Below are 15419 nucleotides of genomic sequence, written 5' to 3'. Positions count from 1 at the left end.
TGTTTCCCGTGAAGATTTGAAATTGTGTTTAAAGTGAGAGTCTCCAGTAAGACCTGAGACATTAATGAGACAGTGATGAGCAATAACTCACAATGCTCTTGGTGTTGTTGGCTCAGGAATAGCAGATTTGTGTTTGTGTTCCCAGTGTTTATGGCTCTGTTTCGCTTTGTCGTTCTTCACTGGGTGGAGAATACAATGAGAAGGAGGATGACACTGTGCTTCATATCAGAGAACTGACATCATACATGTCCACACACACACACACACACACATTCCAGCCTTCAGTCACAACACAACAACACATTTTAACAGCTGAATGTCATCACCAGCGTTCCTCTGGGAACACAGCATTCCAATCAGGGAACAGCGTTCCATTCGGAGTGGGGCGTTCCAATGAGAGCAGGGCGTTTTAGGAGAAACAGGGCATTCCATTCAGAGAACGGCGTTCCATTTGGAGCACAGTGTCCTGAGAAAAACACTGAAGGAATCTGTGTCCTTCCTATACATTATATTACACACACAGATCATCCACGACATTAAAACCTCCACTCACTTCACACTCTCTCAGCTCCACTGTCCACTCTGTAGTTCTACAGTCACACACTGTATTCCATCTACACCCTGTTCTCCAGCGCTCAGGACCCCCACAGAGCAGCTCTGCAGTGACACTGACGTGGTGGTGGTGTGTTAGTGTGTGTTGAGCTAGTACGAGTGGATCAGACACAGCAGTGCTGCTGGAGGTTTTTTTTTTTTTAAGACTCATTATTTTATTGCTTTCCAGTTCCATACATATTACAAAGTACAGAAGCATCAGTCTCATTAAAATAACATCTTAATAATCCCTTTCCCTCAGCCCCCCATCCCCACTGGAGTCAGTGTAATCTTAGCTCTGTAGCCCAGTCCTGAAATGTGTTTCCACTCTTCTCCAACCCCTTAATATAATGTCTCCCAATCATTAAATGGGTTTGAATCCAACTTTTAAGTTTCTATCATTAATGTTCAAGCCCGAGGGATCATCTAGAACAAACAGCCTAGGACTGAAGGGGATTTGAAGCTCCAGGATAATTAATGTGTATTCATAACTGCTGGAGTATCTAAACCCCTCAACGTCACTGCTGGACTGAGAACAGTCCACCGACCAAAAACATCAAACTAAGTGCAACCTATGGTCAGCGTCATTTGGACAGAGACCTGTGGGTGGTGTTCATTTGTTTAGTTATTTCATGCTCAAAAACATTCATAAATGTAGGGTCTGAGGGTCAGGGTTTTATTAAGAGTTTGGTGTGGTGCAGTCAGAAATACAGACAGAAGTTCAGTTCCCACTCAAACATTCACTCTTGGGCAAGTTTCTTCATACTTCATTCATTAAATCTGTGATTAAGATTCGGTAATAGTTTCATCCTGATCAGAAAAATCACTTCACAAAATAGTTCTGAAGGCAGCGCTGCTTTTGAGGCAGAAGAATGAACGTGGAAGGAATAAATGTGTAATATAATTTTATTTTTAGTTACTGTGCGTTTGATGAAACACACAGACACACACAGACACACAAGTGATATACTGTGAGTAAATAAACAGATACAGTACCCTCCCCTAATCTGATTGGTGGACACGGGTGTTTGGGCACGCCCCTTTTGTGACCCTACGCAATAGTTAGCAATAGTTGGAGAATTCTGTAAAGGGCAACGCCCCTATACCACGCCCCTTTGGACTCTACCGCGGCTTGCTTTGGAATTGTGAACTATATTAGACCACGCCCCTTTTTTCAGCTATTAATCACAATCATTCCTGTCTAATAGGTGGTTTTGGCCACGCCCCTGTGTCAGTACTTAATAGTCAGGCCACGCCTCCAGCTCTGTTTGGTTGTTACTAGTTGAATTCGCCAAGAGACCACGCCTGTCTTGGCTGTAATTGGCTCATGAGGGAAATCAGCTCCGCCTTTAAGCTCTCTCTGACTGTGACTGGTGTAGAACGTTGCTAAGCCACGCCCCCTGCTCGCGCTGTCTCTGCCGCTGCCGCTGATGCTGCTGCTGCGCTTCATTTCTCTGGAGCAGCGGAGGAGACATCTGGAGAAGTTTTTCAGAGGGACATCCGCGCCTCTGGCTCAGTGAGAGGTAAGAGGAGGATAGGAGCGATTCCTCTGAAGCGATGGAGAAGAAAATGACCAGGCTTTTCTGTCTGTTTACCTGAGATTCGTTTTTTTTTCGTTCCACCTTAAATGGTGCGGCAGTTAAATTCTGCCGCACCGCTTAAGGTGGAACGGGAGGATTCCTATAAGAAGCCAGTTTAAACCTTCTGAATCTGTGCGTTTCTTGATGCCATACCCATCTCAAGCCTGTGTGTGTTCTAGATAAGGTTCCTTCTGCTTCTGTTTCCACATGGCTGCTCAGAATCCACCCAGCGTGTGCAGCAGAGAGATCAGAGGGAAATATACATTAATCCTGTATCCACTGTGGCTGTAAGTTCAGGATGTGGGTACATGCCCTGGGTTTTGGGGTGTGGATGCTTCCAGGGAAGGGTTGCAGTGTCTATCACCAGTGATGCTAAAATGTATATACCATATATATGTGGCTAACCATAGCCATGTCCGGGCACTTTTATCCTGGAATTAAGAAGCTGTTATTAGTGGCCAGTGGTGATATAATGTAATGTAACGTAATATAAATATATATAAAAGCATGACATGGACAATGTCTAACTCAAGCTGTTTATCACCAGAGCTTGATGATGAAGCACAAAAAATGGAGAAATACATGATGTGATGAACCCAAAATCCAAATTCTAGGAGGCTCCACCCCCAGTTCTAACATAGGATATGAATTGGATCAATAAAGCAGAGCTTGAAATGATGTGAAGCCTTTAAAATATTCAATATTTTGACCTAAAACAGCACCAGGGTTTTCACTAAACATAAAAGTAGAGAACCCATTTAAACAAACGAGATTGACCTACTACTCTGGATCATGTATTTACTGAGGAGATCAGTCCAGTATCTCAGATCTGCGAGGGGGTTAAGTGGGTGAACCTCTGTGTTCAGTATCTGGTGTAATGTTCCTTCTATCTCTTGATCAGTCCTGATTATCAGCTCACAACAGCTTCAGCTCTGGGAGGGTGATGGGTTTCCTCACATGAACGACACTCACTTCAGGTCCTTCTACAACATTTCAACTGGACTAAGGTCAGGGCTTTAGCCTCGTCCTTCTTTAAACCATGTCCTAATGGAACGGCTCGTGCTGAGGGCCTTGCTGTGTGACCCATGTTTTGTTCAGGTTCAGTTCATGGAAAGACGTCCGGAGGAATTCCTTCAGGGTTCGTGGGTGTTATTCAGAATGATTTGTCCTATCTGCGATGGTAAGCTGTGGCTAAGCTCAGGTGGAGCTGAATAAGCCCAGACCATGACATTATAACCACCACTACCTTGCTTCATGGACAGGATAAGGCTGTCATGCTAAGATTGTTCTGTTTTGCTTTCATCTGGTCACAAGTCTAGCCTGTTCTTCTGGTCCCCAGTGACTGAAGATGGAGAACTGTGGCTTTCACCTTGCAACCCTGCCATACCTGCCATGTGCTGCGTTGGTTTTCAGTGTTCTCCTGATGGTGGGCTCATGAAAATCACAGCTTTTGGTGTGATCTTTTGGTTGACCACTGCTCAGGTCTCACCTCTCCTCTGTATAATTTCTACATAGAGTTACAGCACCGAAATACTGACACACACCAGCTACAGCTTTTTACTCCTACATACAGTTACAGCACTGAAATACTGACACGCACTAGGTACAGCCGTTTACTCCTACATACAGTTACAGCACCGAAATACTGACACACACCAGCTACAGCCGTTTACTCCTACATACAGTTACAGCACTGAAATACTGACACACACCAGCTACAGCTTTTTACTCCTACATACAGTTACAGCACCGAAATACTGACACACACCAGCTACAGCTTTTTACTCCTATATAAGGTTACAGTACAGAAATACTGACACACACCAGCTACAGCCGTTTACTCCTACGTACAGTTACTGCACCGAAATACTGACACACACCAGCTACAGCCGTTAACTCCTACATACAGTTACGGCACTGAAATACTGACACACACCAGCTACAGCTGTTTACACCTACATACAGTTACAGCACTGAAATACTGACACACACCAGCTACAGCTGTTTACTCTTACATACAGTTACAGCACCGAAATACTGACAAACACTAGATACAGCCATTTACTCCTACATACAGTAACAGCACTGAAATACTGACACACCAACTACAACCATTTACTCTTACAAACACTTACAGCACTGAAATACTAACACACATCAGCTACAGCCATTTAACCCTACGTACAGTTACAGCACTGAAATACTGACACACACCAGCTACAGCCGTTTACTCCTACATACAGTTACAGCACAGAAATACTGACACATACGAGCTACAGCTGTTTACTCCTACATACAGTTACAGAACCAAAATACTGACACACACCAGCTACAGCCATTTACTCCTACATACAGTTACATCACCAAAATACTGACACACACCACCTACGGCTTTTTACTCCTACATACAGTTACATCACAGAAATACTGACACACACCAGCTACAGCCATTACAGTCACAGCACTGAAATACTGACACATACCAGCTACAGCTGTTTACTCCTACATAGCGTTACAACACAGAAATACTGACACATCCCAGCTCAGGCCGTTTATTCCTGTGGCAGCACTCAGTAAGACTTGATCAGTGTTATTAAAACAGAGTCTGTTTGTTTGATCAGTCTGTTTCATTTGATCAGGGTTATTTTATTGTTATTGTTTTATTTTATTATTTTACGGCTTTATTTTTTTAAATTTAATATTAAGATTATTCCCTCTGCGACCTATTATCTATCTATCTATCTAATCTAATTAAGCATTTCATTAAGCTGTTGGTATAATATTAACCACTGTAATTTCTCTGTGCTTATAAAGCTGCAAGAAAGCAAGGCCATAGCATCAGTGAAACTGTTTGATTGATACCCACCCTCACACTCAGCAGATTTTAAGAAGTGTTTAAACTCCTCTGAGAACTGGGGCCATCAGCAGAAAACTCCACAGCTCTCAGAGTAGAGACCTCTGTTTTAAACCAGGTTTACACTGGTTTATTGCTGCATTTCACTGGGTTTACACTGGTTTAGTGCTGCGTTTCTCCAGGTTTACACTGGTTTATTGCTGCATTTAACTGGCTTTACACTGGTTTAGTGCTGCGTTTCTCCGGGTTTACACTGGTTTAGTGCTGCGTTTCTCCAGGTTTACACTGGTTTAGTGCTGCGTTTCTCCAGGTTTACACTGGTTTAGTGCTGCGTTTCTCCGGGTTTACACTGGTTTAGTGCTGCGTTTCTCCGGGTTTACACTGGTTTATTGCTGCGTTTCTCTGGGTTTACACTGGTTTATTGCTGCATTTCACTGGGTTTACAATGGTTTAGTGCTGCGTTTCACTGGGTTTACACTGGTTTAGTGCTGCGTTTCACTGGGTTTACACTGGTTTAGTGCTGCGTTTCTCCGGGTTTACACTGGTTTAGTGCTGCGTTTCTCCGGGTTTACACTGGTTTAGTGCTGCGTTTCTCCGGGTTTACACTGGTTTAGTGCTGCGTATCTTCGGGTTTACACTGGTTTAGTGCTGCGTATCTCCGGGTTTACACTGGTTTAGTGCTGCGTATCTTCGGGTTTACACTGGTTTAGTGCTGCGTATCTCCGGGTTTACACTGGTTTAGTGCTGCGTATCTCCGGGTTTACACTGGTTTAGTGCTGCGTTTCTCCGGGTTTACACTGGTTTAGTGCTGCGTTTCTCCGGGTTTACACTGGTTTAGTGCTGCGTTTCTCCGGGTTTACACTGGTTTAGTGCTGCGTATCTTCGGGTTTACACTGGTTTAGTGCTGCGTATCTCCGGGTTTACACTGGTTTAGTGCTGCGTTTCTCCGGGTTTACACTGGTTTAGTGCTGCGTTTCTCCGGGTTTACACTGGTTTAGTGCTGCGTTTCTCCGGGTTTACACTGGTTTAGTGCTGCGTTTCTCCGGGTTTACACTGGTTTAGTGCTGCGTTTCTCCGGGTTTACACTGGTTTAGTGCTGCGTTTCTCCGGGTTTACACTGGTTTAGTGCTGCGTTTCTCCGGGTTTACACTGGTTTAGTGCTGCGTTTCTCCGGGTTTACACTGGTTTAGTGCTGCGTTTCTCCGGGTTTACACTGGTTTAGTGCTGCGTATCTTCGGGTTTACACTGGTTTAGTGCTGCGTTTCTCCGGGTTTACACTGGTTTAGTGCTGCGTTTCTCCGGGTTTACACTGGTTTAGTGCTGCGTTTCTCCGGGTTTACACTGGTTTAGTGTTGCGTTTCTCTGGGTTTACACTGGTTTAATGCTGTGTTTCTCTGGGTTTACACTGGTTTAATTCTGTGTTTCTCCGGGTTTACACTGGTTTAGTGCGTTTCTCCGGGTTTACACTGGTTTAGTGCTGCGTTTCTCCGGGTTTACACTGGTTTAGTGCTGCGTTTCTCTGGGTTTACACTGGTTTAGTGCTGCGTTTCTCTGGGTTTACACTGGTTTAGTGCTGCGTTTCTCCGGGTTTACACTGGTTTAGTGCTGCGTTTCTCCGGGTTTACACTGGTTTAGTGCTGCGTTTCTCCGGGTTTACACTGGTTTAGTGCTGCGTTTCTCCGGGTTTACACTGGTTTAGTGCTGCGTTTCTCCGGGTTTACACTGGTTTAGTGCTGCGTTTCTCCGGGTTTACACTGGTTTAGTGTTGCGTTTCTCTGGGTTTACACTGGTTTAATGCTGTGTTTCTCTGGGTTTACACTGGTTTAATTCTGTGTTTCTCTGGGTTTACACTGGTTTAATTCTGTGTTTCTCCGGGTTTACACTGGTTTAGTGCTGCGTTTCTCTGGGTTTACACTGGTTTAGTGCTGCGTTTCTCCGGGTTTACACTGGTTTAGTGCTGCGTTTCTCCGGGTTTACACTGGTTTAGTGCTGCGTTTCTCCGGGTTTACACTGGTTTAGTGCTGCGTTTCTCCGGGTTTACACTGGTTTAGTGCTGCGTTTCTCTGGGTTTACACTGGTTTAGTGCTGCGTTTCTCTGGGTTTACACTGGTTTAGTGCTGCGTTTCTCCGGGTTTACACTGGTTTAGTGCTGCGTTTCTCCGGGTTTACACTGGTTTAGTGTTGCGTTTCTCTGGGTTTACACTGGTTTAATGCTGTGTTTCTCTGGGTTTACACTGGTTTAATGCTGTGTTTCTCTGGGTTTACACTGGTTTAATTCTGTGTTTCTCTGGGTTTACACTGGTTACACTAATGCTGCTTATCTCTAGGTTCTTGTCAATATGTTAATAATATATATGGGGTTTTATTCCCTGAACACATTTTAAGGTCTGGTTTAATGTATTTAGTGCTGAATTATAACACATCGCTTGTGAAGGGTCTATAGATTAATTGGCCTATCCAGAAGCAGCTAAATGCTTGTATGCTGTGGCAGCAATTATAGCTAATTAAGCATGTGACTAAAAGCTGGTATGGGTTATTGGATCTGGACTCACAAAATAATCACAATTTAATTTCCAGTCATGACATTTACAGTTGTGTTCAAAATAATAGCAGTGTGTTAAGTTAAGCATTAGTTAAGCACAAAATCTTAATAGCAGTTTTTATTTCCATGCATTGGGAACATTGCATACTGCTCTGTCATACATCACACCTGGTCTGTGGGGGACACATACAGGTGTCATACATCACACCTGCTCTGTGGGGGTCCTGAGCGCTGAAGAACAGGGGGAAAGCGGGCAAAGAATGTATGTAGAACAACTGTTTGTAGCTCTACAATCACAGACTGTAGCCAAAGTGCTCCTTTATACAGTGAGGTAGCTTTAATGTTATGGCTGATCAGTGTCAGTGTACTGCACAGTGAACAGGTGAATATACACAGTTCTGTTCCAGTCTCTGAACAGGTCCTCGTGTGTGTGTGTGTGTGTTTGTGTGTGTGTGTGAGGTATGATATTGAAGCCTGGTTGGGATTAGCATGAATCGTCTGATTCAGGTTGCCAGGTCTTCAGCTCAATCCTGTTTAAGATGCCGCTAACACACACCTGCCTCTTATCGTTGTCTCCAGACGGAGCGGCGTTTGTGTTTTGGCCTAAAGGCGGAAAATGCTGAATTATTGAGGTCTGAAAAAAAAAAAAAACGCTCCTCATGCTGCAGAGGAACCTCATATCGTCTGTCGGAGCTAAACCTCACATCTCCAATAAGGACAGGGGAAAAACACTCTGAAGTGACAATAGAAACATCTGTTTAAATCTTCACAGCATGTGAAGGGCAGCTGGCTTTTTAAAGGACCCAGAAATGGAGATACAAGGTTTTGAATTTACAGTAATGACACATTGTTATAACAGTTAGCCATTAAAAGAAAGAGCCTTTGGCAGCTCCTGAGCCAATGGTTGTCTTCGTCCTCTGAATTATCAGCTTAATAAGGAGTTCCATATACATTTTTCAACATGCTACACTCAAGGGTTTATATCAGTACATTCATTTAGGGAGCACAATTCTACCATATCCTATAATAATTGTAGATTTTTAAGCTGTGGATTTAATCTCCAGGATTTATGTTCTTTTATTTCACACAGTTCTATAATGGAAGTCTATGAATATCCACCTCTCCTTCTGGAGAAGGACATGTAATGGACCTTTATGGAACACAAGTGGACTTTTACACTGTGTTCAACTTTAGTGACAATAATGTACCTGTAGGTTACCTTTTTTCTGAGAGTGTACGACTTAATACTAATGATGCTTTCCTCATGAAGCAAATTTGATTTGATAATTCAGAGGATCTGTTGGACACACCTGTGTAATCTCCAGAGAAATGCACTGATTATTACAACAGCAGCTGCACATGAGCCTAAGGTCATGCTCAGTGACATGAGTCCACCAGGGAGGTATAAATCCCCCAGCGCTGGTGTGTGGAGCAGTACGAACTCCACTCACAAGGACAACCATTGGCTCAGGAGCTGCTGAATGCTCTTCTTTAATTGGCTATATTTGGAATGGCACACTACTAAACTACATACTGTAAAAAGATTCACCAGCTTCAACTCAAAAAAGTCAAGTTAGAAATACTTTCTGTTGATTTGACTTTAACCCGCTTGTTGTTTCAAGAGAACAACAGAGAAGAACTGTCATTATATTTTTAAGTGTAATTATTTGTGATGACTAGTGTCATGAAGAACGTCCAACATCATCGCTGCCTTTAAAGCTCTTTATTAAAACTCTCTGAAAGAACAGAGAATAAGAACAAGTAACAGGCCACATTTGGTTTATAAAAAGACTCTGAACTTCATCAAAGCTGCAGTGTTTCACTGTGAGGGTAAGGCCTCTGACAAAACACAATTCTCACTACACAGACAAACCTAATAAGGCCAAACAACAATAAACAACCTAAAAGCATCATATATATTACTCACAGCACACAACAATGAGAATAAACCCTCAAAAAGGTGAACAAGCGGGGCCCGCGGTGCATGCTGGGAGCTCTTCCTGAGCGTACCAAAGCCCCGCCCACAGCCATAACCCTGTTTCAAGTTCATTTCAATCCTTCAAATTTCCTCTTCATGGGAGTAATTTAAAACTTGAGCTGAAGGCTGAAAACTCATAAAGTCCAGTTGAAATCGCAAAACTTAATTTGATAAGTTAAGGTAAATGACAGAAATATGTTGTCATGACTTATTGCTTAATATATTTTTTACAGTGTAGTATATACTGCATATTTCAACCAGTATGTAGTATGCAGTATGGTAAGAAGATTGGGCATAAATCGTAGTGTACTACAGTCACAATACCAGTTACCTCATCTTTATCTCAGCTGAGAATTTGTCAAATAATTGTTGAGAACTTTTAAAACATTATACATTTCAGTGTGCAAGGAGCAGAATGTCTGCACTGTTTTAATATCATCATGATTTCATAGAGATAAGCACAGTGAAAGCAGTTCTAACTACAAACTGTTACATTTGTCCCAGTTTGGTTATATATAAATATATGTATAAATGTATTAAAAATGCGAACATCAAATAGAAAATAGACATTTAAAATAAGATTTAAAATTTCACATCAGTACCGTGACCCTGAAATGCATAAACGGAAAAATGAGGATGATTATGATTTCACATTTGTGGTGTGTTCTCTCTGTGTGTGCGTGGGTTTCCTCCAGGTGACTGTCTGTGAGGAGTGTGGTGTGTTCTCTCTGTGTCTGCGTGGGTTTCCTCCAGGTGACTGTCTGTGTGGAGTGTGGTGTGTTTTCCCTGTGTCTGTATGGGTTTCCTCTGGGTGACTCTCTGTGAGGAGTGTGGTGTGTTCTCTCTGTGTCTGCATGGGTTTCCTCTGGGTGACTGTCTGTGAGGAGTGTGGTGTGTTCTCTCTGTGTCTGTGTGGGTTTCCTCCGGGTGACTGTCTGTGAGGAGTGTGGTGTGTTCTCTCTGTGTCTGCGTGGGTTTCCTCCAGGTGACTGTCTGTGTGGAGTGTGGTGTGTTTTCCCTCTGTCTGTATGGGTTTCCTCTGGGTGACTCTCTGTGAGGAGTGTGGTGTGTTCTCTCTGTGTCTGCATGGGTTTCCTCTGGGTGACTGTCTGTGAGGAGTGTGGTGTGTTCTCTCTGTGTCTGTGTGGGTTTCCTCCGGGTGACTGTCTGTGAGGAGTGTGGTGTGTTCTCCCTGTGTCTGTGTGGGTTTCCTCCGGGTGACTGTTTGTGAGGAGTGTGGTGTTTTCTCCCTGTGTCTGCGTGGGTTTCCTCCGGGTGACTGTCTATGAGGAGTTGGTGTGTTCTCCCATGTTCCTGCTAGGTTTATTAAGTTAACACTTGAAAAACACTGCATTTTGGGATTTTGTTTTGGTTCCAAGCCGGTAAACAGCAACTTCCTCATCAGCCCCTGGTAAAGAGAATTAATATCTTCATTATGCTGGTAGATGTTAAACTCTACATAAGGTCCACATTCACATGAACAAAACATTCACATGAATCCACACAAATAAAACCAGTAATTAATGAAATAAAGATATGTCGACTGTTTAGTGTTAATTTAGGTTCTTCTGACCTCGGTCCATTCATTTGAATGGCACTTAGCTGTCAGATCCCTAGGCTAATTCTCTTGAAAACTTCAAAAAATCTTAAGCCACATTCCTTTAATATTAAACTATGTATCTGTAAATGTTTAGTGTAATCATCATTTAACCCAATACAACCCCCAGTACACTCACATTTATACTCTGAGTTGGCAGATTTCTCCGCTGCAGCCGCTGCCATGTTTTTTTTCAGTGAAACAGGCTGAGCTGGTGAGCCCGCGGTGCATGATGGGATACAGTACACCATGAAGATAGCTCTGCTGCACACAGCAAAATCTGAGCAGAGTAGTACCTCATCCGGGTTCTTTAGCTTAGTTTCAGTTTGGTCACACACTGCATACTACATACTACTTTTAGCCAAATTCAGAACTCGCGTAGTATGTAGTATTCCATTCCAAATAAAGCCTTTGACTCACTGTTAAAATGTCTGCATAGATTAGGGCAACATGTAAATATATGCAAATGAGGATAAACAAGGATGTGCTTTGTTTTGTGTCATAATTTATTTAGATGTAAAATCTTTTTACCTGAACATGTTCTATGTGTAGAGCTCTTTTTCCTTCTGCTGTTCTGGACATATGAGGTTTTGTTCAGACATCAGTCATATTCATATGAAGTGTGTGTGTGTGTGTGTGTGTGTGTGTGCTATTTAGGTTCAGCTAGTTATTCCAGCAGATCTAATGCTGTATGTTGTTGCTGTCAGAGTGTGTTATTTTTCTCTGTTCACATGCGTGTGTGTGTGTGTGTGTGTGTGTGTGTGTGTGTGCGCACGATGACCCAGTTTGAGTGTGTATGTAAACGCATGCAGTCACACGCTCCTCACACATTCTGTTTTATTTCAGATGTACATCCTGTAACAGCTGCACATGAGCCTAAGATCCACCAGAGCTGAGTAAAATAAAGCTCTGTTGTGTTCTCTGGAGTGATGGAGCTCCTCTGGGATGAGCTGGAGTGGTGAGTGTGGACTGATCCCCAACACAACCCCTGATGATCATGAGAAGACTGAATACCATCAGATCCTCACAGCAATGTTCCAATACCGACAGTGTAAATCCTTCCCAGGAAAGTAGAGGAGGATTATTTCACAAACACCACTCCTACGTATCCCAGAAGAACCCATCACTCCAGAGAACACAGTTCCTCAGCCTCAGGGCTTTAGTTGATCCCCCTCTGGACCGTGGTCATTGAGTGTGGTGATCTCAGGTTCATGTGCAGCTGCTCCAGAGTGTATTGTGTTGCTATTTAAAGGTTATACTTATGGACACATTGTGTTCATTATATTTATTGATCAGATATCAGAACCTTTCACTCGAGAGAAATCAATATTCTCAACATCCGAAATGAGCTGATGGAGCCTAGGTTCCTGGAATTCTGATTTCTACCTCATTACAGCCTCTAAATCACCACCACTGACCAGCCACAAGATTAAAACCTCTGCTGGGTGAGGTGAGTCACCTGCTGAGGGGGAGGTGGCAGGCAGTGGGCGAGTGGTCATTAATGAAGCTGATGTGAGGCCACTCTGTGACAGTCAGAGTGTATGGTGTCAAAAGTTTGGAGAACCAAAAGCTGAATCCATAACCGAGAAATTGAATTTCAAAAAGGAGATGACTGTTATTAATACTGAGGGCTTTAAAAACTCGTTTTTACTCGTTTAGTTTTGATTTCTCTGTCGTTTTCAGTTCCAAAACCTTCTCTCTTTTGATTTATGTGTCTCACTTTCACTTTGAAAAGCTCATTTCTGAGCTCTGGCCGTTTTGACAGGAGGGCGGGACCTGGTCAGCCATTGGCTATTGGGGATAAGCCACGCCCACTGAGTACATTCCACACACATTTTAATCGATTGAATTGAATAGATGAGTTTCTCCTTTTATCAGTAAAACACTGAACGGCTGCGTGTGTGTGAGACGCGTAAAACTTATAAATAACACTTACACGAGATGAAAGGCCTGTCACTGGACATCTTTACAGCTGTGTGTGTGTGACCTCCTTTCCTTGACTGTGTGTGTGTGTGTGTGTGTGTGTGTGTGTGTGTGTGTGTTTAGAGATGCATCCTGTTTTTCCACTGCTGGTCTGTGTTGTAAAGAACTGAATGATGTTTTGTAGTACAGCCCCCTGTTCATTCTACACAGAGGACCAAACTCTGTGTGTGTGTGTGGGAGTGGGAGTGCATGAGCTGCTACACTGAGCTTTTCAATTGATGCTAGAGTTGATAGTATTGAAAGAGCTGTCAGAACAAATTAACATCACTCTCTCTCTCTCTCCCTCTCTCTCCTCCTCTCTCACTCACTGTAAGTGCATGGTGAGTTCTCTGTGTGTGTGTGTGTGTGTGTGTGTGTGTGTGTGTGTGTGTGTGATGTTGAGTCCAGTCCTGTGGTGCAAGTTGGAGGATCTGATCTAAACCCAGAACAAATCCACAACACCAGCACTGAGTTCGGACCGCTGCACGCCATCAGATCCTCACAGCAATGTTCCTACATCCAGTGTAAAGCCTTCCAAGGAGAACAGAGTCTGTTACAGCAGTGAAGAGAGGAGCACACTCCTGATTAACTCCTTCATTTCAGGATCACAGCAGGTCAGGGCTCCTCTCTGTGCCACCTTAAGAACACCTTAAACACATCCTGCTTCTGTAGCAAAGGAAAGACACTAAAAGGTTTAGATAAGACTCTCTCTCTCTCTCTTTGTGTCTCTTTGTCTGTCTCTCTCTGTCTCTCTCTCTCTCTCTCTCTCTCTGTGTGTCTTTCTCTTTCTCTCTCTCTATCTCTCTCTGTTTCTTTCTCTCTCTCTCTCTCTCTCTCTCTCTCTCTCCCTCTTTTTATTGGCATCATGATCTTTACTGGAGCATCTCTAATTCACATCTCTGCCAACTTTGCACACACACACACACACACACACAGACAAAATGCCATATTATATAGACAATGCATCATAATACTGTATTCACACAATACAACACACACACACACACACACACACACACAGGACAGATAATACAGAGTAATGCAGTGTAATAAACAATAAATACACAGTACACACACTGACGTCTACCACCCCCCCCCCCCCCACACACACACACACACTCCTGTGGACCATTCTGCTTCAGAGACAGAGAGGAATATTAGCTCTCCCTGCAGTAGTGTATCCACTCTCGCCCACAGCTATCAGCTCCAGCTTTAAATGACATTCAGAAGAAATGACCCAGTTTTACCAGTTACCCCGAGCAACAGCTCCACATCCTTTCAGACCCATAGCGCCGAGCTATCCTTCTCTCTGTGGAAGGATGGTGAGGAAGCTGTGGATGTGGAGTGGAGCCAGATGTTCTTTTCTTACTGTCTGTGACTATCTTAGACCAAGCCAAACAGAGAGTGATTCATTAGTCAGGGGCAGTAATGATTCATTAGTCAGGGGCAGTAATGATTCATTAGTCAGGGAGCAGTATTGATTCTGTAGTCAGGGGGCAGTAGTGATTCAGTAATCAGGGGGCAGTAGTGATTCAGTAATCAGTGGGCAGTAGTGATTCAGTAGTCAGGGGGCAGTAGTGATTCAGTAATCAGGGGGCAGTAGTGATTCAGTAATCAGTGGGCAGTAGTGATTCAGTAGTCAGGGGGCAGTAGTGATTCAGTAATCAGTGGGCAGTAGTGATTCAGTAGTCAGGGGGCAGTATTGATTCAGTAATCAGGGGGCAGTAGTGATTCAGTAATCAGTGGGCAGTAGTGATTCAGTAGTCAGGGGGCAGTAGTGATTCAGTAATCAGGGGGCAGTAGTGATTCAGTAATCAGTGGGCAGTAGTGATTCAGTAGTCAGGGGGCAGTATTGATTCTGTAGTCAGGGGGCAGTAGTGATTCAGTAATCAGGGGGCAGTAGTGATTCAGTAATCAGTGGGCAGTAGTGATTCAGTAGTCAGGGGGCAGTATTGATTCAGTAGTCAGGGGGCAGTAGTGATTCAGCTGCCCAGGATGGCATACCTAACATCACTCTGTGGGTGGGTGAAATGGCCCACCTTTTCCCCATCACTCAGGAGTGTCTCATCTGATGTGACAGATCTGGGCAGTGTGTGTTCTCCTCCAGAGTGTTGAGTTGGTCAGTGTTGTGTAAACTCTGATCTGAGTCTCGCTGAGATCTCCCTGAGTCCCTGCTTCAGCAGCTCCTTCCTGTTTGTGGTTTGTTTGTTTGACGTGTCCTCATTTTGTCTTCTCCTGTTTTTACGTGTAAACATTGTCACCTCCTCCTCCTCATCATCATCTCTCCCTATCATTTCTCATTTCTCTCTCTCTCT

The 15419-nt window shown here is 43.6% G+C and overlaps 1 protein-coding gene across 3 annotated transcripts in view; it reads left to right on the top strand.

The window, feature by feature from the left end:
* The first annotated feature begins 2040 nt into the window (after positions 1-2040).
* Positions 2041-15419, top strand: part of jupb (junction plakoglobin b) — a 69267-nt gene continuing 55888 nt past the window's right edge. For 2 of the 3 annotated variants that reach the window (XM_066674232.1, XM_066674234.1), the window contains exon 1: positions 2041-2114. The gene's annotated coding sequence lies outside the window, so the exon portion shown is untranslated. Of the gene's footprint in view, positions 2115-13587; positions 13719-15419 lie in introns of those variants that run through there. The other variant, XM_066674233.1, reaches the window with a different exon arrangement.

This window comes from Hoplias malabaricus, chromosome 6, assembly GCF_029633855.1.
Source record: "Hoplias malabaricus isolate fHopMal1 chromosome 6, fHopMal1.hap1, whole genome shotgun sequence".
Taxonomy (NCBI): Eukaryota; Metazoa; Chordata; class Actinopteri; order Characiformes; family Erythrinidae; genus Hoplias; species Hoplias malabaricus.
Note: the sequence above shows the minus strand (reverse complement) of the source record. Positions and strands in the feature narration are given on the sequence as shown.